A 21226-nucleotide genomic window follows, 5' to 3' on the forward strand; every position below is an offset into this window, starting at 1 on the left:
TACTGGAGCTGCTGCGGGTTCAGCGCGACTGGAGCTGCTGCGGGTTCAGCGCTACTGGAGCTGCTGCTGCTGCGGGTTCCGCACTACTGGAGCTGCTGCTGCTGTGGGTTCAGCGCTACTGGAGCTGCTGCTGCTGTGGGTTCAGCGCTACTGGAGCTGCTGCTGCTGTGGGTTCAGCGCTACTGGAACTGCTGCTGCGGGTTCAGCGCAACTGGAGCTGCTGCTGCTGCGCGTTCAGTGCTACTGGAGCTGCTGCTGCTGTGGGTTCAGAGCTACTGGAGCTGCTGCTGCTGCGGGTTCAGTGCTACTGGAGCTGCAGTGGGTTCAGCGCTTCTGGAGCTGCTGCGGGTTTAGCGCTACTGAGCTGCTGCTGCTGTGGGTTCAGCTCTACTGGAGCTGCTGCTGCTGTGGGTTCAGTGCTACTGGAGATGCTGCTGCTGCTGGTTCAGAGCTTCTGGAGCTGCTGCTGCTGCGGTTTCTGTGCTACTGAGCTGCTGCTGCTGTGGGTTCAGCTCTACTGGAGATGCTGCTGCTGCTGCTTCAGCGCTACTGGAGCTGCTGCTGCTGGTTCAGCGCTACTGGAGCTGATACTGCTGCTGGTTCAATGCTACTGGAGCTGCTGCTGCTGTGGGTTCAGTGCTACTGGAGCTGCTGCTGCTGCTGCGGATACAGCGCTACTGGAGATGCTGCTGCTGCTGGTTCAGAGCTTCTGGAGCTGCTGCTGCTGTGGGTTCAGCTCTAATGGAGCTGCTGCTGCTGGTTCAGAGCTACTGGAGCTGCTGCTGCTGTGGGTTCAGCTCTACTGGAGCTGCTGCTGCTGTGGGTTCAGCGCGACTGGAGCTGCTGCTGCTGCGGGTTCAGTGCTACTGCAGCTGCTGCTGCTGTGGGTTCAGCGCTACTGGAGCTGCTGCTGCTGTGGGTTCAGCGCTACTGGAGCTGCTGTGGGTTCAGCGCTACTGGAGCTGCTGCTGCTGTGGGTTCAGCGCTACTGGAGCTGCTGCTGCTGTGGGTTCAGCCCTACTGGAGCTGCTGCTGCTGCGGGTTCAGCGCTACTGGAGCTGCTGCTGCTGTGGGTTCAGTGCTACTGGAGCTGCTGCTGCTGCGGTTTCAGCGCTACTGGAGCTGCTGCTGCTGTGGGTTCAGCGCTACTGGAGCTGCTGCTGCTGTGTGTTGAGCGCTACTGGAGCTGCTGTGGGTTCAGCGCTACTGGAGCCGCTGTGGGTTGAGCGCTACTGGTGCTGCTACTGGCTCAGCGCTACTGGAGCTGTTGCTGTGGGTTCAGCGCTACTGGAGCTGCTGCTGCGGGTTCAGCGCTACTGGAGCTGCTGCGGGTTCAGTGCTACTGGAGCTGCTGCTGCTGCTGGTTCAGTGCTACTGGAGTTGCTGCTGGTTCAGCGCTACTGGAGCTGCTGCTGGTTCAGCGCTACTGGAGCTGCTGCGGGTTCAGCGCTACTGGAGCTGCTGCGGGTTCAGCGCTACTGGAGCTGCTGCTGCGGGTTCAGCGCTACTGGAACTGCTGTGGTTTCATCACTACTGGAGCTGCTGCAGGTACAGAGCTACTGGAGCTGCTGCTGCTGCGATTTCAGCGCTACTGGTGCTGCTGCTGGTTCAGCGCTACTGGAGCTGCTGTGGTTTCATCATTACTGGAGCTGCTGCTGGTTCAGCGCTACTGGAGCTGCTGCTGCTGCGGGAAAGTTTGGTGTTCGGGAGTGTTTACTGAGAAAAGGAGCGGAAGCGGAAGTACTCCAAGAAGTTGGGCAAGTTTTACTCAGTTCGATTGTTAATTGTTTGCCGGAGACGCGGCCCGATGCGGTAGGAAGTTCGTCTTTTCCCTCTTTCACTTGTTACTTGGAACCGAATGATTTTTTGTGTGAAGTTGGAGCAAGTTCCGGAACAGCAGAGACCCTGGGACTGAACTGACAGATTGCGGAAAAGTCAGAGAGAGAAAGTGAGAGTGAGAGAGAGACAGAAAAGTGTGACTGTGAGAGAGAGAGTGAGCGTGAGACAGAAAAGCTAGTGAGTGAGGGAGAGAGAGAAAAGTGTGTGTGTGAGAAAGCGAGGAGAGAGAGTGAGAGACAGAAAAGTGTGACTGAGAGAAAAGTGTGTGTGTGAGGGAGAAAAAAGTGTGTGTGTGTGAGAGAGAAAAGTGTGTGTGTGTGTGAGAGAGAGAAAAGTGTGTGTGTGAGAGAGAGAAAAGTGTGTGAGAGAGAGAAAAGTGTGTGAGAGAGAGGGAGAGAGAGAAGTGTGTGTGTGAGGGAGAAAAGTGTGTGTGTGTGTGTGTGCTTGTGAGGGGGAGTGTGTGTTGGAAAAAATGGAGTGTGGGAGGGAGTAATGTGGAATGGATTACATTGGGAAGTTGCAGGATGTTGAAAAGTGGGGAGAATTGGAGCATTGAGTGGGGAAGCAGCAAGAAAAGGGCTGGGAAAGGAAGGGATCAGCGAGAGATCATTGTCATTCTGATCATGTTGGAAAACCTGGGAAGAAGAAAAAGGACAATAAAGACTGGGAAGAGAAGGTGGACTGGGAGATGGCTGATACATGGATTGGAGAAACTGCAATGAGAAGGAGAAAAAACTTGGCAGATAATAACGAGAAAACTACTGGGGCTGGTTAGAGAGAGGACATGACTGGGGTCAGAGCTATGCTGTGTTTTGGCGAAAGTGCTAGTGTATGTGAGGCTGGTAGAGGCTATAGAGATGAGGACCGATGAGGCCATGCTGGAATTAAGCACAAAAATTTGTATTCTACATTGGCAAGACAATGGGATAGAGACCCATTGTAGGTCAAACAGGACAAGGATTTAGTGTGAGTTGGATTGAATGAGAGATGGGATATGGTGAGTGGGAAGCTGGCGAGAAAGCATTGGAATGGTGGAGTCTGAAGATGACTGAGGACGCTTGGACAGTTGAGGTAGGGCTAGAAGCTTTGGAAGTGGGAGTCCATGGCCTTTGTGTGGACAGCACATTGGGCGAGGACTCGATTCAATATTAACCGGAATGCTGATGCTGTGGTGAATCTGGCTATGTAAGGGAATGCAGTTGCTGATGAGAGCGTGGTTCGTGCTGGGGTCAAAGAGAATGGGGGGAATTTTCCACCCGTTCACGCCGTTGAGATTTTCTGGTCTTCTGCAGGGAGCAGAGATTTGGCTGAGTGCCAAATTCTCCATCCTTGCTTGTAACGGCGGCAGAGAGAGAATAGCTGGAAATGTTCGGCCAATAACCTTGGAAGAGCTTTATGGGGGTTGGGGGAGAAAATCAGGTGGTGGAGTAGCTTCAGAAATAATTCTGTGGAAAATACAAAGATAGTACTGTACAGGAAAAGCCCCTTCGGCCAACCAAGCCTGCGTGGACACATGACACCTTTCTAAACTAAAGACCTTTTGTCTCCACACGGTCCATATCCTCTGTTCCCTACTTATTCATGTATCTGTCAAGATGCTTCTTAAACGTTGCTATTGTATCAGCTTTTACCACCTCCTCCGGCAGTGCATTCCTGGCACTTACCACCCTCTGCATAAAAAAAACTGCCTCTCACATCTCCTTTCAACTTTCTCCCTTTAACCTTAAACCAATGTCCCCTATTAATTGACATTTCTATCCTGGGAAAAAGACTCCAACTATCTATGCCTCTCATAATTTTGTAAATTTCTGTCAGGTTGCCCCTCAGCCTCTGACATTCAAGTGAAAACAAACCAAGTTTGTCCAATCTCCTCATAGCTAATACCCTCCAAACCAGGCAACATCCTGGTAAACCCTTTCTGTATCCTCTCCAAAGCCTGTACATCCTTCTAATAGTGTGGCGACCAGAACTGTACGCAGTATTTCAAACATGGCCTCACCAAAGTTGTATACAGCTGCAACAAGAGTTGCCAATTTTTATATGGCCTGACTGATGAAGGTAAACATGCATACACCCTCTTCACCACTTTATCCACTTGTGTTGCCACTTTCGGGGAACTGTGGACCTGTACGCCAAGATCCCTCTGTATGTTAATACTTCTAAAGGTTCTGCCATTTACTGTGTACTTCCCTCCTGTATTAGGCCTTCCAAAATACATCACCTCACATTTGACTGGATTAAATTTTATCTGCCATTTCTCTGCTCAAGTCTTCAGCCTATCTATATCCTGCTGTATCTTCTGGCAATTCTCCTCACTATCCGCAGCTTCCCCAGTCTATGTGTCATCTGCAAAGTTACTCATCGGACCACCTACATTCTCCAACACATCATTTATATATATATTATAAACAACAGGGGTCTCAGCACTGAGCCCTGCGGAACACCATTGGTCACAGATCTCCAGTCAGAAAAGAAACCTTCCACTGCTACTATTTTGTCTTCTATGATCAAGCCAGTTCTGTATACATCTTACCAGCTCACTGCAGATCTCATGTGACTTCACCTTCTGTATCAGCCTGCCACGAGGAACCTTGTCAAAGGCCTTGATAAAGTCCACGTAAACAAAATCCTGCCCTCATCAATCATCTTTGTCACTTCCTCAAAAAACACAATCAAATTTGTGAGACATGACTTTCCTCACACAAAGCCATGCTGGCTATCACTAATATGTACATATTTTTCCAAATGTGAGTAAATCCTGCCTCTAAGACTCTTCTCCAATAATTTCCCTACCACTGACATAAGACTCACCAGCCTGTAATTTCCCGGATTATCCCTGTTGCCCTTCTTAAACAAATGAACAACATTGGCTATTCTCCAGTTCTCTGGGGCCACTCCTGTGACTAAAGAGGATACAAAGATTTTATACAAGACCCCAATGATTTCCTCCCTCACCTCCCTCAGTATTTTGGGATAGGCCCCAACAGGTCCCAGGGGCTTGTCTACCTGAAGGCTTTTCAAAACACCCAACGCTATCACTTTTTTTTAATCAGAGAAGGATAAATAATGTCAGAGGGAAGTGAAAAATCCCAGAGAGAAAATTCAGTGGTTAGCAAAGCAAAGCTGGGAGAGCAGAATCAAAGCAGGAAGAAAGTGAAGTTAAGAGAAAGGGGGTGGAGAGGAGGATAATGAGAAAACTGGAGAAGTTATCAGGGGTAGGAGGAGAGTAAACTTGGAGGGCAGAGAAGTGCAACGAGTGTGAGAGAATTTGAGGGGAAAGAGGCAACTGAAGGGATGAGGGAGAGCTGGAGAGAGGGAAACAAGTGAGGGAAGGGCATGCTGCACAGTGGGAGCAACAAATGTAAACTCGGCTGGTGGTTCAGGGCAAGGAGGAGGTGGAAGGAAGGTGGCAGGAGTGAGAGAGAGAGAGAAAGAATGCTAAAGCTCAATAAAATCTCTGGCTGCTGCTTGTGCTCTGAGAGTATGCATTGACATTTCTAGCAGTGATGCGAGGCCTATTTTTAAGACTGTCATCTTGCAATATTTCAGCTTCATGTTGGTTGCAGTACAAGTATTCACTTTAACGTGCATGAAACAAACTATTTCAACTTATTTTTTAAAAATTGTATCTTTTTAAAATTGGATTAGATGGAATAATTACATTACTTTAAATGCTACATTGTGTCAGCACTAGGATACCAATGAGCAGAACTCTGCATGTGTATTGAAACAAATGTGTAGAACTCTGTTTTGCCTGAGTACAGTACAGTGTGGGTGGACCAGTGTAGCTCAGTGCTGTCCCCTCAAAGCATTCTCTGGCTAGGGACTGATGTCAAACTACTCTGAAGTATCTCTCCAGCATAAAAGGCATCGGTTGTTACGGCCAGCTTTATGTATCTTGATGTTTGACATGACATGTTTCTTCTTAAAGTTGTTTTGTTTCTGATTTGTAACACAAGATCAAGTGAAACCACATTGCCATTTACTGATAGTTTACCAAACAATAAAAATCTGGTTTCCCACTGGTATTTTCCCATTCACTTGAGAATTCAAGCAATAGTTTTGGAAAGCATATAGGATATATTACACCTGTAGGACATAATATTTACACATATAGGATATAATATTTACACATCAAGACAGGTTAGAGCTAACATTTTATGCAAAGGGTTGAAAGATTTAGAATATTTTACCTCAGTTGGTTATTGAAGCTGGATCAATTTCCATTGGATTCTTTATGGGGTAATGGATGTTTTAAAAAAAAACTCATGGCAATAGAGGGAAATAGATAGTTCTGTTTGGGAACTAATGCTGGCACTTGCCAAATAATATCCTTGCATGCCTAAATCCTATGATAGTATATGGACTTGATCAAAGGCAGCAGTAGTGATCAGCCTCTGAGCACGTAGTAATATCTGATTTATTAATTGGAGAAATATCCTGAGATTAATATCCTTTTTAGATCTTGGTGTAAACCCATGCTTTTAAAAATATATCTTGTTTAGAAGTTCCATGTGAAGGATGGTGGTAGAGTGATGTTTCAGTTCCACCTCGATCCATTTTACTTGGGATTATATTCACCATTGTAGCAGAGCCAGGAGATTCCGGATGGTATGAGGATGACTCACCAGGAATTATTGATTTAACTATTAGATCGTTCAGTCTTCTAGCTGGTTGAAACAAATAGAATTTAACTATTCCAGGCAAACTTGCTTTTGTAGTAAATTGAAAAGCCTTAGTATTTTAAGTAGAGATGGATGCGTAGGTTAGAGGGATTAGCAGGATAAATGGGTGGGATTACGGGGATGGGGCTGGGTGGGATTGTTGTGGATGCAGACTTGATGGGCTGAATGGCCTCCTTCTACACTGTGGGGTTTTAATGATTTCTATATACCTAGTAGATCCTTATATTAGGAAAGTGTTTTACATATGATACATACTCAATAGGACTACATTAGCTATGGATTTTGGAGACATTGTGATAACATTACTCTGGTTTCGATTTTCCTTGCTCTCTCCGCCATTGAAATGTGAAATATATAGACTTAAAGTATATTAATGAATAAGAGAGTGAATGTTGAACCCATTAACGTGCCTGTAAGAATAGCATTGTATGTGTTTAGTTTTAGTCTGTTCACTTGGGCTTTGCCACCTATTATTTCCATTCATTTTAAATGACTCAACCTTTCAGTCATGAGCTACAATAAAACGCTGCAACAACAAAGTGGCAGCGTGAAGCAATTGATTTTTTTTTAGGTTAGAAATGGCAAACATTTGATTAAACCAGGTGGCACAGCGATTAGCACTGCTGTCTCACAGCACCAGGACCCGGGTTCGATTCCCGGCTTGAGTCACTGTCTGTGTGGAGTCTCCCTGTGTCTGCGAAGGTTTCCTCCGGGTGCGCCAGTTTTCTCCCACAGTTCAAAGGATGTGCTGGTTAGGTGCTAAATTCGCCCTCGGTGTACCCGAGCAGGCGCTGGAGTGTGGCAACTAGGGGATTTTCACAGTGGCATTGTTGCAGTGTTAATGTAAGCCTACTTGTGACACTAATAAATGACAAACTTAAACAGAAAGCATAAGAATGCTATAAATCTGGTACGTCAGTCTCGATTCTTGAAGTGAAAATGTATCTGCCCGTGAGATCGGTCACAAGTTACTGTTTGCCTTTAGATATATTAACATCTTACACTGCTGGCCGAGAAGCATCCTTTCTTTGTGCCATGTTATCATTTGAATTTGAATGATTGTAATCCGTGTAGATTTAAATAATACCTGATGCGACTTGTAGATGAATTTGTGCTAGTTGGAAACTCAAAAAAAATCAAGAATAAATAATTGTTTGACTCTTGTTCAAGAAAATTATAATTTTATTCTATTTGCCCTTCAAAACCATAAAGCAGATTTAATTTTGAAATCTGTAAAATGTTTTATGAAATATTTTAAAAGTCAATCTCCGCCCATAAGTAGTTAAAAGTAGAAGTCTACAACAACTTGCATTTCATACATCACCTTTCCAGAGGAATGAAGCTGTCCTGCTGAACCTGATGAACATTTTATTCAAATTACACTATCTGTTGTTTTTACTTGAGATACAGCGTCTTGAATGGCAAGGTTCCTTCTTCCTGTTTCTTTCCCTTCAAAAATGGTTTAATTCCAATTCCCTTAACTCCTTCCTGCCCAAACATCCAGATGCTTAAATTATTTGTAATTGCTAAAATTCTGGGTGGAAAGAGTTCCAGATTATGCAAAAACACAAGTCAGCTCTACGGAGATCAGCAATTTCATATTTTTATTCCAGGAAGGACTGGGGAACTGAGACTCACTTTCCATTCTCCTTTTTCGCTCACTCATTCATCCCACTGGGAAACACTTTTTTTTTGTACATCTCTTATAATAATTCATGAAGATGTTCTACACGTTGTAGTAATGCAACATTAGTGAATAATTATAAATGCATAGGTTAAATACTTTTGGTTAGCTTCCAGAATGAAAGACAAGAGCTATTGATGTCCAAGTCCTTTAATGCGTGTGATCTTTAGTTTTGAAATTGCGTTTTATTTTCTTTTATCTTTGCGGGACATTCCCATCAGTATTTGAAGCTAGTTGTAAAGGACAAGCATTACAATTTCTGGTTTTATATCTTGTGTAAGTAGCTGCAGCGTAATTTTTGTAACTTTTTTATAATGGCCTATGTACTCTTAGCTTATTTAAAATTCACTCAATCTGTAACTTCAGTATCAACATGTAGTGAACTAAGTTTTTTTGCAGAGAATGACAAGAGACATCTCACATTTTCTCCTCTGCGAATAGAGTTAAATCTTTTGAGTTCTCTTTTAAAAAGAAAGTAGTTTGTCGGGTTTGTGCAAGTTCAGCAAATTTCAGGTTGCACTGCCTTGCAGGAATATAGCTTTGTGCAACTTGTTCCCTTAAAAATCTGAATGTTATGACTTTTTTGTAAAGGCCTGAAATACATGCCATTAGTGGGAGTCTCAATAGTGATCAAATCCATCCGGGGGTGTGGCCAGTTTTGTGGGGTGGGAAGTCGGTCTCCAGTTTTTCTCAAACCAGCACAAAAGACCAGAGAAATTTGATTTGGTCTGGATGCAGACTGCACTACAAAGGGTGGATCTCGTCTGTTGATTTGGCAAATTTCAGGTGAATGGTGCTGAAAATCCAGTACAACCTGTTGGAAGCTCCAAGCCATTTTGTTCTTACTGTACAGTGGTGGTCGTTTGCTGTGAGTTTTTTTTCCCCTGTCTTTCCCTTTAAATAATATTCCTTTTGTAGATTTGGAAGTCTGTAAATTTTAACATTGTGGCCTGATTGAGCTTACGTTGTTATTTTCAATAATGATGATGCAAATTTCTAACCTCTACCATTTCTATCAATATATGAGAGATTGGATGCTTTTATTTCACGTTTGTGCCTGTTTTTTGTAAAATATATGCATGTATATTGTGTTTGCCTTTTGTTTTCTCCCCATGTATAATTTTGAGTTCCTCGTACTGAGAATTTCCTCATATAAAAATAATCTCTCGTATGAAAGAAGAAGTCAAGTTCAAAAACACTGACCTGTAAATCCAGAATTGAATCATGCAGATGGTTTGGGAAGTTGTAATTTCCTCCTCCTCCTTGTAACTCTCTGGTTTCCATGTGTACGCTGCACACAGTTAACTGGCTGATGACATTTGCTGTCCAACAGTGGGGCTTGGTGCCACTGTGAGTGTATTATTTTACATTTCTGCCTCACTGTTATGTTCAATGTGAGGAAAGTTTTGCCAGAACACTTCAACTCATCCCTTTCATCTTTTAGCCTCTGACTGATATTTGAACAAAGATGTTTACATCCGATTTGCCAGATTAGCTTCACTGAAATGTAGCTGCGAGTCAAAGAAGGCTGAAGGGAGTGAGCTTTTCCAGGTGGAAATTAAAAAAAAAGCTTCCCTTAATCCTCATTTTCAACAAATAGTCACTCAAACAGATGGGTGTTTTATTAGAATCTCAAGCATGCCATATTTTGGTATGAAAAATGGTTATATTGGTTTTTTTTCAGTATTTCGAAATTGCGCCTTACTGTACACAATTTTAATTTTTATAAATAGTTTCATATCACCACATCCCTTTCTTGTGAGGGAGTGGGGAGGGGGCAGAGGTGGAGTTTGAGGTTAAAAACAAAATATAACTCTGAATTTTCTTTAGATGTGGCTCAGTATTGGGACATGTTTTGCAGGCTTGCTTCCTTTTTCATCTGACGGAGGTGCGTGTGTTTATGTGTGTGGCATTTTCTGTCCAGTTGCTTTCCTCTTCCAATGTGCATTACGCAGCTCCTGGGCAGCAGACATTGGAATGACCAGTTTGCTCTTAAACCATTGCTAATAGTACCTCTTGAGGTAGCAATTGGAGGGCAACTTCCCTCGGAAGGCTTCTCCTTGGTTATTATACTTCTCGGGCCACGTAGATTAGATGCAGATCACAGTATTGTGAGAGTTGTACTTGTCCAGAGACAGTGTCTTAAATCCGGCTATCTGAAAACTAGACATTCTAATAATCTGCCATGCATGAATTTAATTCTTATTAAGTGAGCAAAATAACTTACTGGCTTGTTCAGCTAGTTACTGGATTGGAGTGAACTAGTTATTGGCTTTGCATGCTGGTCTTTTTTCACGCTCTGAATGGTTCGATTGACCTTTGACCTGAACCGAAAGTCAGCACTATCTGGCATGGACATGGGTTCTGAAGTTGCCAGTTTTGAGGTACTGTACCTTGTTATTTTCTCCTAATGTGTGCTGAGCAAGCAGCAAGAACTATGACAACTTGGACCTTATGTTCTTTGACAAACTTGAGGTGTTCTTGCACAGAAAACCCACTCTAATTGTTGGCTAAATTGGTTTGAAATACCAGTATATAGGGCTGCTGAGACATTGTTGAATTGATTTAACTTGACTGCACCTCTTAGAAACATTGGCCATAAGAAGGATAAATGGTTTAATATTCTTGTGCATGGTTCAGTAAGTAAATATGCTGCATTGCGTAGCACACAGATGCCAGGATGGTGTCCAGCTCAATTGCTTGTTTTTACTAAGGTCCCATTCAACCATCTTGTTGACCTGATTAGGGTCAGGGCGTAGGAGACAGAATGCAGGGATAATGGTCAGGTCCTCTAATAGGCAGGATGTGACTACTGAAAAAGATCTTTGTTCGGAGCGCAACTATTCACTATAATCATAAAAATTTAGATGAATAGACAGAAAGCCACATATCTAAATATGTCAATGACACAAAGATGAGCTGCAGTGTAAGCAGTGCAGATAGAAGTATGAATTTACACAGACGTAGACCAAGTGAATGAGCAAAACTATGATAAATAGATTTCATTGTGGACGAACCTAAGGTCATTCACTTTGGGCCTAAGAAGGATAGATGAGGGTTTTTTTTTAAATGGTGCAAAAGCAAGAAATGGTGGAGGCCCAAGGAAACTTGAGGATCCTTGTACAGAGGATTATTAAAAGGTGATGAACAGGTACAGAAAATAATCAAAAAAAATTACTGGAATCTAGGCCTCTGCCCCCTTGCACTCTCGTCCTCCAAAGCAGTGTTCATACTTGAGCTATACAAGGCCATGGTTAGACCACACGTGGAGTGCTCTGAATGTTTCTGGGTATCACACCTTATGAAAGATATATTGGCCTTGGGAGCAAGTACGGTGTCAATTTAACAGAATGATTCTTGGAATCCAAGGGTTAAATTATGTGAAGAGGTTACCCAAATTTAGAGTTGTATTCCTTGGCATTTGGAAAGCTAAGGAGTAACCAGGATTTGATCATTTTCAAGGTCTTAAGGGAACTGAAAGGATAGGTAGGATATTCCTACTGGTTGGGGAGTTTAGGATTAGGGAGGGGTCATAATTTAAAAATTAAAACCAGACTTTTCAGGAGCGAAATTGCGAAACACCTCTGTACACAATAGGTGATGGGAGTTTGGAATTCTTGCGGCCACAGATAGAAACAGATGCTAGACCAGTCATAATTTTAAAATCTGAGCTTGGTAGTTTTTTTTGTTATCCAAAGATATTGCGGGATTTGGGGCAAAGGTTTGCAGTTAGGTACTGGATCAGTCACAAGCTCACTGAATGGTGGAGCAGGCTTGAGGGGCTGAATGATAACTCTTGTTCCGATATAACCAAGTAAGCAGTGAGGGTCGTCATAATGAAATTGAAATGATGAACAGCAAGAAAAAAAAGCACTTGTGTGTTCTTTCTGTTTATTGTTGTGCCGTGATTGATCCCTGCTGGATATTTGTGGGTGCTGGCTGAGGTCAGGGTCAGATATCTCTAAAGTCGACCAGTAGCTGAGTACCCAACAGACTAAGAGATGAGGGATGGCCTCTGGGTGAGATATTGAAGGATATTTGCTGAACTGTGTGTTGCTATTAATTTAGCTTTAACATGGGAGAAATTTAGAAATGTATCCTTTCTGTGTTTGTCGAGGATACTGGGGATTGAATGCATTTATAATGCAGGGCCTGCATTCTCAATGTAGAAGGTGTTACACAATCAATGCAGTGTGAGATTCTGCTTTTTTAAAATGTGCTTCAACTGTTCACTTTGGGGAAAACAATAATTTGTACTGGATTCTGGACAATATTGTTTCGTGGACTCCATGCCAACAAAAGCTGAGACTAAGTTTTGCCAAACTTGTTCCACATAGAACACTCAAGACACAAGGCCGGATTTGAACCTGGGCCACAGGGTTTGGAGGACAGTGACTGTGTAAGCAATATGTCACCCGATGTCCTTCACTTGTAACTTTTGAAAATGTACAATTAAATTGCGGCACGGTGGCACAGTAGCTAGCACTGCTGTCTCACAGCTCCAGGGGCCTGGGTTTGATTCCTGGCTTGGGTCACTGTCTGTGTGGAGTTTGTATGCTTTCTCCGTGTCTGCATGGGTTTCCTCCGGGTGCTCCGGTTTCCTCCCACAGTCCAAAAATGTGCAGGTTAGGTGGATTGGCCATGCTAAATTGCCCCTCGGCGTCCCAGGATGCATAGGCTAGAGGGATTAACAGGGTAAGGATGTGGGGTTGCGGGGATAGGGCCTGGGTGGGATTGTTGTCAGTGTAGACTCGATGGGCCGAATGGCCTCCTTCTGAACTGGGGGGGTTGTATGATTTCTATGATAAATTCTTGTTGATAAGACTGTATTTGAAGTTAAAATGAAATGACATTTTTAAGAACAAGTTGAATTTTTTCACAGGAAGTGACTTGGGTATTCAGATCTGTCATTTTTTTTCCCTCTATTGTTTCTTTCACACTTTGCAAAATAATCATTCAACATCTAAACTCAAAGATTTCTGTATGAATTCCATCAACCACTGGACTTTGTCAGATGATCATTGAGTGGTGAATCAAGCAAAATAATGCACTTGGATACTTTACATATGGTACAGTTGAAAATGTTATGGTTACGTATGTTGGATTAATAGGATGAATATTAGAGCAATAGAAAGAGGAAGTGTATTTTTTAAGTGGCAGAGTCAGACATATAGCAGTGGAGTGTGAACTGACTTGAATAAAATGCTGGAAGGGGTAGAACAGCAGGATTTAGCAGGAAGGTTTCTTGGCAGAGTAGTTTCCACTTCATCAGGAATGTAAAGTGGAGTATTTTCCCAGGAAACTCTAAGCTGTGGGATTAGATGGATGATTTTTTTATGATGCCCTCCCTTAGTGCACAGTTAGTAATTGCTCAGACCCTTTGAAATGTTGGTAGACTTTCAAATTTAACACAAGCAGTTTCTTTTAAAAAAGAGAACATGCATATAAGTGTTTGGTCGTTTTTGTGTTTAATATCCTTGCAGTAAGGTAAAAGCAGCGGATATTTTCCAGCTGTCTCATGTTTACCCAAAACGTCCGTGTCGACATTATTTTTGGTGTTTAGATGAAATAGCAGATGGTTGTGCTGAATTGAATGTTAATGTTTCCTCATAACTTGTCCAATCATTGGCAGTTTGCACCAATTTACTGTATCAGCAAGTTTCTGCAGATGTTCATCTGAACCTTTGTAGCCTGGCCTGCCATACTTAACAATACCTCCAACAAGTGGAAAAGTGTTGATTTTTACACAATGTTTCGTAAGTGAGTAAACGCTCCTGTACTAATCCTTTGGAAAAAGACACGTTTAAAGGGGGTTAAATTTGCCATTACCAAAATGGAGAATTTATTTGACTCCCTGTGGATTTGAAGTTTTTTTTCTTCTCAGCAAATAAACTGCATAATCTATTGAGGCAAGTGAGCTGTGATGGAATCAATTCAATAGTGATCTATTAATTAAGTGGGCCCTTCATTTTAGTATTTTTATGGTGATGATTTCTGTCTAAGAGCTTGAGATTGGTTGCCACCTTGAATTATGCCATATACTATCCTAAACATTCAGCTGGGCATTGAGATCCAAAACCGTTATAACGCTTGAACCCTTATTTGGTATGATTTTTAAATTTTATATTTGTACTATCATTTACCAATGGATGGCAATATATTATCCCTTAATCTTTACTCATTGCATTCCTTAAGGGTTTTTTAGCTTCATTTATGGGACATGGGCGTCGCTGGTGGGCCAGCATTTATTGCCCATCCCTAGCTGCCTTCTTGAATCCCTGCAGTCCACGTGCTGTGGGTTGACCCACAATGCCATTAGGGAGGGAATTCCAGGATTTTGACCCAGCGACTATAAAGGAATAGCAATACATTTCCAAGTCAGGATGATGAGTGGCTTGGAGGAGAATTTGCAGGTGGTGGTGTTCCCATGTATCTGCTGCCCTTGTCCTTCTAGATGAAAGTGGTTGCGGGTTTGGAAGGTGCTGTCTCAGGACCTTTGGTGAATTTCTGCAGTGTATCTTGTAGATAGTACACGCTGCTGCTACTGAGTGTCAAAGGATGTTTGTGGTTGTCATGCCAATCAAGTGGGCTACTTTGTCCTGGATGGTGTCAAGTTTCTTGAGTGTTATTGAAGCTGCACCCATCCAGGCAAGTGGGGAGTATTCCATCACACTCCTGACTTGTGCTTTGTAGACGGTGGCTTTGGGGAGTCAGGAGGTGAGTTACTCGCTGCAATATTCCTAGCCTCTGACCCGCTCTTGTATCCACTGTGTTTGTGTGGCGAGTCCAGTTGAGTTTCTGGTCATTGATAACCCCAAGGATGTTGACATCCAACCAATTGGTCAGTCAATGTTTGTGAATGGATGGGTTCCCTTCACCACTGATGCTTCAAACCTGCCTCAAACTCAGGGGTGAAATTGTTTTAGAAAAGCAAACTTGAACAATATATCCTGCGCGTGCCTGCGCACGTCCGTGTCAGGAGCAGTGTTTATGCAAAATTAAACCACTTGAGTTTCTGTATGCAAAATTCACCAACATGGTACATGAACAATGATGGGTATTTGTGATACAAGAGATTTCATTTGTGTAGTCATTAATCTTTTCTCGAAGCTCCATTTTTGGAAATAAAATGTAACCGTTTTAGTCCCAATTTTATTTTTGATTGATTTAGATTATGGTTGCTTGGTTGTACTGCTGTGTTTACGCAGAATGGTGTGGATTCAGTGTGGGGCTGAATAATGATGTTGATATCTCATGAGGTGACAAAGTATCTTTTTTGAATAAATTGAACATAATGCCTTTGTGGGGGATAAAAGAATGTTCAGACCTGGAATTTGTTGCGAATGCTACATTAATCTAACTTAATTTTTCTCTCATTGCTTGCTGGCATATGGCTTTGTTGATGTGGTGGAATAAAGAACAAAGAACAAAGAAAATTACAGCACAGGAACAGGCCCTTCAGCCCTCCAAGCCTGCACCGACCATGCTGCCCGACTGAACTAAAACCTCCTACCCTTCCGGGGGCCATATCCCTCTATTCCTATCCTATTCATGTATTCGTCAAGACGCCCCTTAAAAGTCATGACTGTATCCGCTTCCACTACCTCCCCAGGCAACGCGTTCCAGGCACCCACCACTCTCTGTGTAAAAAATCTGCCTCGTACATCTCCTTTAAACCTTGTCCCTCACACCTTAAACCTGTGCCCCCTAGTAATTGACTCTTCCATCCTGGGAAAAAGCTTCTGACTATCCACTCTGTCCATGCCTCTTATAATCTTGTAGACTTCTATCAGGTCGCCCCTCAACCTCCGTCGTTCCAGTGAGAACAAACCAGGTTTCTCCAACCTCTCCTCATAGTTAATGCCCTCCATACCAGGCAACATCCAGGTAAATCTTTTCTGTACCCTCTCCAAAGCCTCCACATCCTTCTGGTAGTGTGGCGACCAGAATTGAACATTATATTCCAAGTGTGGCCTAACTAAGGTTCTATAAAGCTGCAACATGACTTGCCAATTTTTAAACTCAATGCCCTGGCCGATGAAGGCAAGCATGCCGTATGCCTTCTTGACTACCGTTGAACGGTTGAATAGCTAGACTGAAGGTCCTTGGGTGTTTTGCTCCAGTGGCCATTTCTCAAAAATGAATCCAGACTATCAGCTCGATTTTGCAGTCAGTGATGAAGCAATGGTGTTCACTGCTGACCTTGAAGAAAGTCACCCACAAAAGATTTTGCAATCTATGTGGCACAAATTCCCCCTTTATGGCAGTTTATATCTGGTGCTAAATAAAAGGGATCTCCAGGCACCAGCAGCAGTGTTATCAGCAAGCAGGGTAAGTAGCCAATCGCATTGAAGTATTTTCACTGACAGCATACCAGGATGCTTAAAAACACCAATTATCCTAATTTTAAAAGTAAAATTTCAGATGGTGAAACAAATTATTTGATTGGATTAGGATAGAAAATAAATTATCACCAATTTTTGAAATTTTTTCATTGTAAAAGTGTACATAATATTTTATCATGGAGGTATTTGATATTCCATAAATAAAGCAATAACCCTCCAGGATTTGCGGGTGTTTAGCAGTAGTTATGAGCCAGCATTTACAAAAAAAGACCCTGTTACACCTCATTAAATAAAATGTAACTTTTGAAAAGATTTTCATAGCAAGATGAATGGTGTAAATTGGAATATCTTTGTCAATTTGCTGATTGCTTAAGGACTGCGATGGAGGGTAACCTCAACAATGCACTCACCCTCTGGAGTAGCATTGAACGACTGGCAGCAACATCTGGATTTCTGTATTTGCGCCCGCGCAAATTTTTGAAGTTGCTGTCGTTTTTCAGCAGAGTAAAGATGGCAAAATGCTGACAGTTTCACTATTGTGAGCACCTCAAAACCTGGGCCTTTCCCCACGTTTAGATTTTGTTATTAAATAGCGATTGGGAGTGGGAACCTGTGTAACTTTTTTTTCTCTCCGTCCTTATGATACCATGATTGAGATCTGATTGGGAATCTTTTCAATCTCTGAAGTTTACTGGTGTGAATGCTCCACACTTATTCTGGCTGGAATGTTTGCAAAATAGATCATTGGAAAGGATTGCTTTAAATTGAAAAGACATCCTCGAACAAAAATCAACAAGGCAAGATTTGTCAGGAGCCTCATGAACATAATTGTAGTTTAATAGACTATTACAAGAGTCCAGGACAATTTTAATACACCCAACCCATGCAAAGGATTACACAGAATTTGGTCCAATGAGTCCATGTAAATGTTTATGGTCCGCTTGAGCCTCGCCCATCTTTTGCCTTCTAAGTCTATCATCATTATTTATTTATTTAGCCGGCACATAGTCACAGGCCCAAGCAATAGCTTGTCGGTGGCTAGCTGATATCTTCAAGCTTCCTTCAAGTTTAGTCGGCAGACACTGCTCGACAATGTGAGTCATTGTTTAAACTGCATCCCAGTTGCAACCTGGATGGTCTTGGCGACCCCCTTTGATGTTGGGTGGCTGCACAGAGAGCTTGGCCAGTCTATCTTCACAATCTTCTGGCCCCTTCTCCATTATAAATTTGTCTTGTTTCGCCTTAAGTGCTTCTCCACTATTCACTTCAACCACTGCCCGTTATAGTGACTTCCACATTCTTCAATTAAAGCTACTTTTTCCTGAATTCTCAATTGAAATTTGTGGTGGTTATGCTATATCAATGGCCTCTAGTTATACTCTTCCCCACACGAGGAAACAGTCTGTATCCAACTCGTATCAAAACTTTCCTGAATTTTGAAGACTTTTATTAGGCCACTCCTCCGCCATTTAGCATGAGAACATATTGGTAGTAATTTCTAATTCAATAACAAACCCTTTTATTGATTTGTTATTGTCACATGTATCAGTATACAGTGAAAAGTATTGTTTCTTGCGCGCTATACAGACAAAGCATACCGTACATAGGGAAGGAAAGGAGAGAGTGCAGAATGTGTTGTTACAGTCGTAGCTAGGGTGTAGACAAAGATCAGCTTAATGCAAGGTAAGTCCATTCAAAAATCTGATGGCAGCAGGGAAGAAGCTGTTCTTGGGTCGGTTGGTACGTGACGCCGGACTTTTGTATGTAAATATTGACAAACAATCATAGATGAAGAGGGGTGGAAAAGGATTCTATTCTTTACAATTTGTTGGAATACAATGTAGTCATTCCATTTACAGATCCTAATAGTACAAACCCATTTTGAGATTACTGCACAAGGGTGTGTTTTGTTTGTCTGGAAGGGATGTTTTCATGAAAACTACATTACTTCAATTTGATTACATTGAATAAGGTTGATTACAGTTACATTATGCGTGTCTATATTGCACGCAACGTTAAAGGACTTTGAACCGTGTTGTTTAAATGATCAAGATTTTAGGTTGCTTTCTTTCTCCTTTTGAGGGCGCAATGATTGTTCTTAGGATTGGATTTCTTTGACACTGTTTTCTACCTTGCACACCTTTCATAGAAAGAAACAAAAGCAGAGTGAAACTCACTTTTCACTCCCCCACATATCACTGGCCCAAAATCCATAATGTGGAGATGCCGGCGTTGGACTGGGGTAAACACAGTAAGAAGTTTAACAACACCAGGTTAAAGTCCAACAGGTTTATTTGGTAGCAAAAGCCACACAAGCTTTCGGAGCTGCAAGCCCCTTCTTCAAGCCCCTATCCATAAACAGGATTGTTCTGATAGACCCATCACATAAGCCTGTCCCTATCGCACTGAACTTATTCTTCCTGTCTTGACTCTATATTTTCTCTCCTTGCCCAGTCTCTTCTCATGTACATTCATGATTTTGAGATGCCCTTTGTCACTTCAGTAATTTCCAGTTTCCTGGCCTTAACTGCTTTCTCTTCACTATGGACATCCGAATCTCCCCATACCTCCATTCTGCCCCCCCCCCCCCACCCCGAGGGTGGTCTGAGAGCTCTCTGCTTCTCCCTTGAACAGAGGCCCAAACAATCCTCATCCACCATTACCCTCCTCCGCCAAGGTGAACTTGTTCTGCACCTCAACAATTTCTCCTTTAACTTGCCTCACTCCCTCCAAATAAAAGGCAATGCTATGGGTACCTGTGTGAATCTAGTTATACCTGCGTTTTTGTGGGACATGCAGAACATTTCTCAGGCCACCTCCCACAATTCTTTTCCCAGTATGTTGATGATTGTATCAATGCCGTTTCCTGCTCTTGTCCGGAATTGATACAATTAATCAATTTTGCTTCAAATTTCCATCCTTCTAACACCTTCACACGGTTCATCTGCAAAACTTGCCTTCCCTTCCTTGACTTCTTTGTCTCCATCTCTGGCAACAGACTGTCTACTAATATTCATTACAAGCCCACCGACTCTCTCAGCTACCTTGATTATACCTCATCACACCCTGCCTCCTGCAAGGACTCCATTCCAGACCCAGTGTTTCTGTCACACCTGGTCTGACGATGCTACCTTCCACAAAAACACTTCTGACGTTACATCCTTTTTCTCGATGTGGAGATGCTGGAGTTGGACTGGGGTGGGCATAGTAAGAAGTCTCACAACACCAGTTTAAAGTCCAACAGGTTTATTTGGTATCACGAGCTTTTGGAGCATTGCTCATCAGGTGAGTGGAGAGTTGGGTTCACAAACAGGGCATATATAGGCACAGATTCAATTGCAAGATAATGGTTGGAATGGTTGGAGTCTTTACAGGTACAGACAATGCAAGTGGCGATAGGGATAAACACAGGTTAAAGAGGTGTGAATTGTCTCAAGCCAGGACAGTTAGTAGGATTTTGCAAGCCCAGGCCAAATGGTAGGACATGAACTCAAGATCACGGTTGAGGCTGTCATCACGTGTGCGGAACTTGGCTATCAAAGCTATCCTTTTTCTCAACTGTGTATTTACTCAGTTTACAGGGCCCTCAACCATGCCTAACCCATTTCCCACACTTCAGCCCTCATCCGTACTCCTCCATTCCAGAACCATGATAGGGACCCCCCCCCCCACCTTGTCCTCACTTTCCACCCCATCAGCCTCCTTATGCAAAGGATCATTCTCCACCATTTCCACCACTGCTAGCATGATGCACCACCAAACACATCTTTCCTTCCTATTCCCTGGGACAATATTCTGAAGGGACCGTTCCCTCCGTGACATCCTGGTCCATTCCTCTATCATCCCAACACCTCAACCCCTTCCCACAGCATATTCCCATACAATTACAGGAGGTGTAGTATCTGATCCTGTATCTTCTCTTTCCAAGGCCCAAAACACTTCTCCAGGTGAATCAGCGATTTATTGATACAGTGGAATACATTGTGAAAAATGAACACTTCTTACTGTGACCTTTTTACACTGCGGAGAGCAAACGCAGATTGGGCAGCTGCTTTGCAGAGCACCTCCGCTCAGTCGGCAAGCGTGACCCAAACCTTCTGGTTATTTGCCATTTTACTTCACCATCTTGCTCTCAAGCTCACATTTCTGTCCTCGGCCTGCTGTAGCACCCCAGTGAAGCCCAGTGCACCCTAGAGAAACAGCGCCTCATCTTTCAGTGGCTCATTTTACAGCTTGCTGGACTTTAGATTGAGATCAACAACTTTAGACTGTGAACTCTGTCCTCCATTTTGATTGTATTTTGCCAAGTGCCAGTCTGTGAATTGTTTTTGCTTTCAGACTGGGCTGACTTTAATTCTGATATTAACACTTACTCTGGACCTGTCTTGTTTCTTTACTATGGTCAAAGTCTCTTTGCTTTTTGTTCCTTGGCATTTTTGGTATGTAATCTCCCCTGCCCCCGAACCTATTCCTGACCTTCTGTTTTGTTCCACCTGACCCCCTCCCCCCCCACCCCCACCCCACACTCACCTTTTCCAACAGCATAAAACCCGTCTCATTTCTACTTTCTGTTCTGTTCTGAAGCAGAGTCCTATCGCAATCCAAATGTTAACTCTGTTTCTCTTTCCACAGATGATGCCAGACCTGTTCAGATTTTCCATTCCTGTTATTAT

At 43.0% G+C, this 21226-nt stretch overlaps 1 protein-coding gene across 3 annotated transcripts in view; it reads left to right on the forward strand.

Moving 5' to 3' along the window:
- The first annotated feature begins 1742 nt into the window (after nucleotides 1-1742).
- The window catches only part of itprid2 (ITPR interacting domain containing 2), a 166584-nt gene continuing 147100 nt past the window's right edge, over nucleotides 1743-21226 (forward strand). Inside the window, exon 1 of one of the 3 annotated variants that reach the window (XM_078228510.1) lies at nucleotides 1743-1812. The gene's annotated coding sequence lies outside the window, so the exon portion shown is untranslated. Of the gene's footprint in view, nucleotides 1813-8998; nucleotides 9077-21226 lie in introns of those variants that run through there. The other 2 variants (XM_078228513.1, XM_078228512.1) reach the window with 2 other exon arrangements.

Source organism: Mustelus asterias, chromosome 14 (genome assembly GCF_964213995.1).
Source record: "Mustelus asterias chromosome 14, sMusAst1.hap1.1, whole genome shotgun sequence".
NCBI lineage: Eukaryota > Metazoa > Chordata > Chondrichthyes > Carcharhiniformes > Triakidae > Mustelus > Mustelus asterias.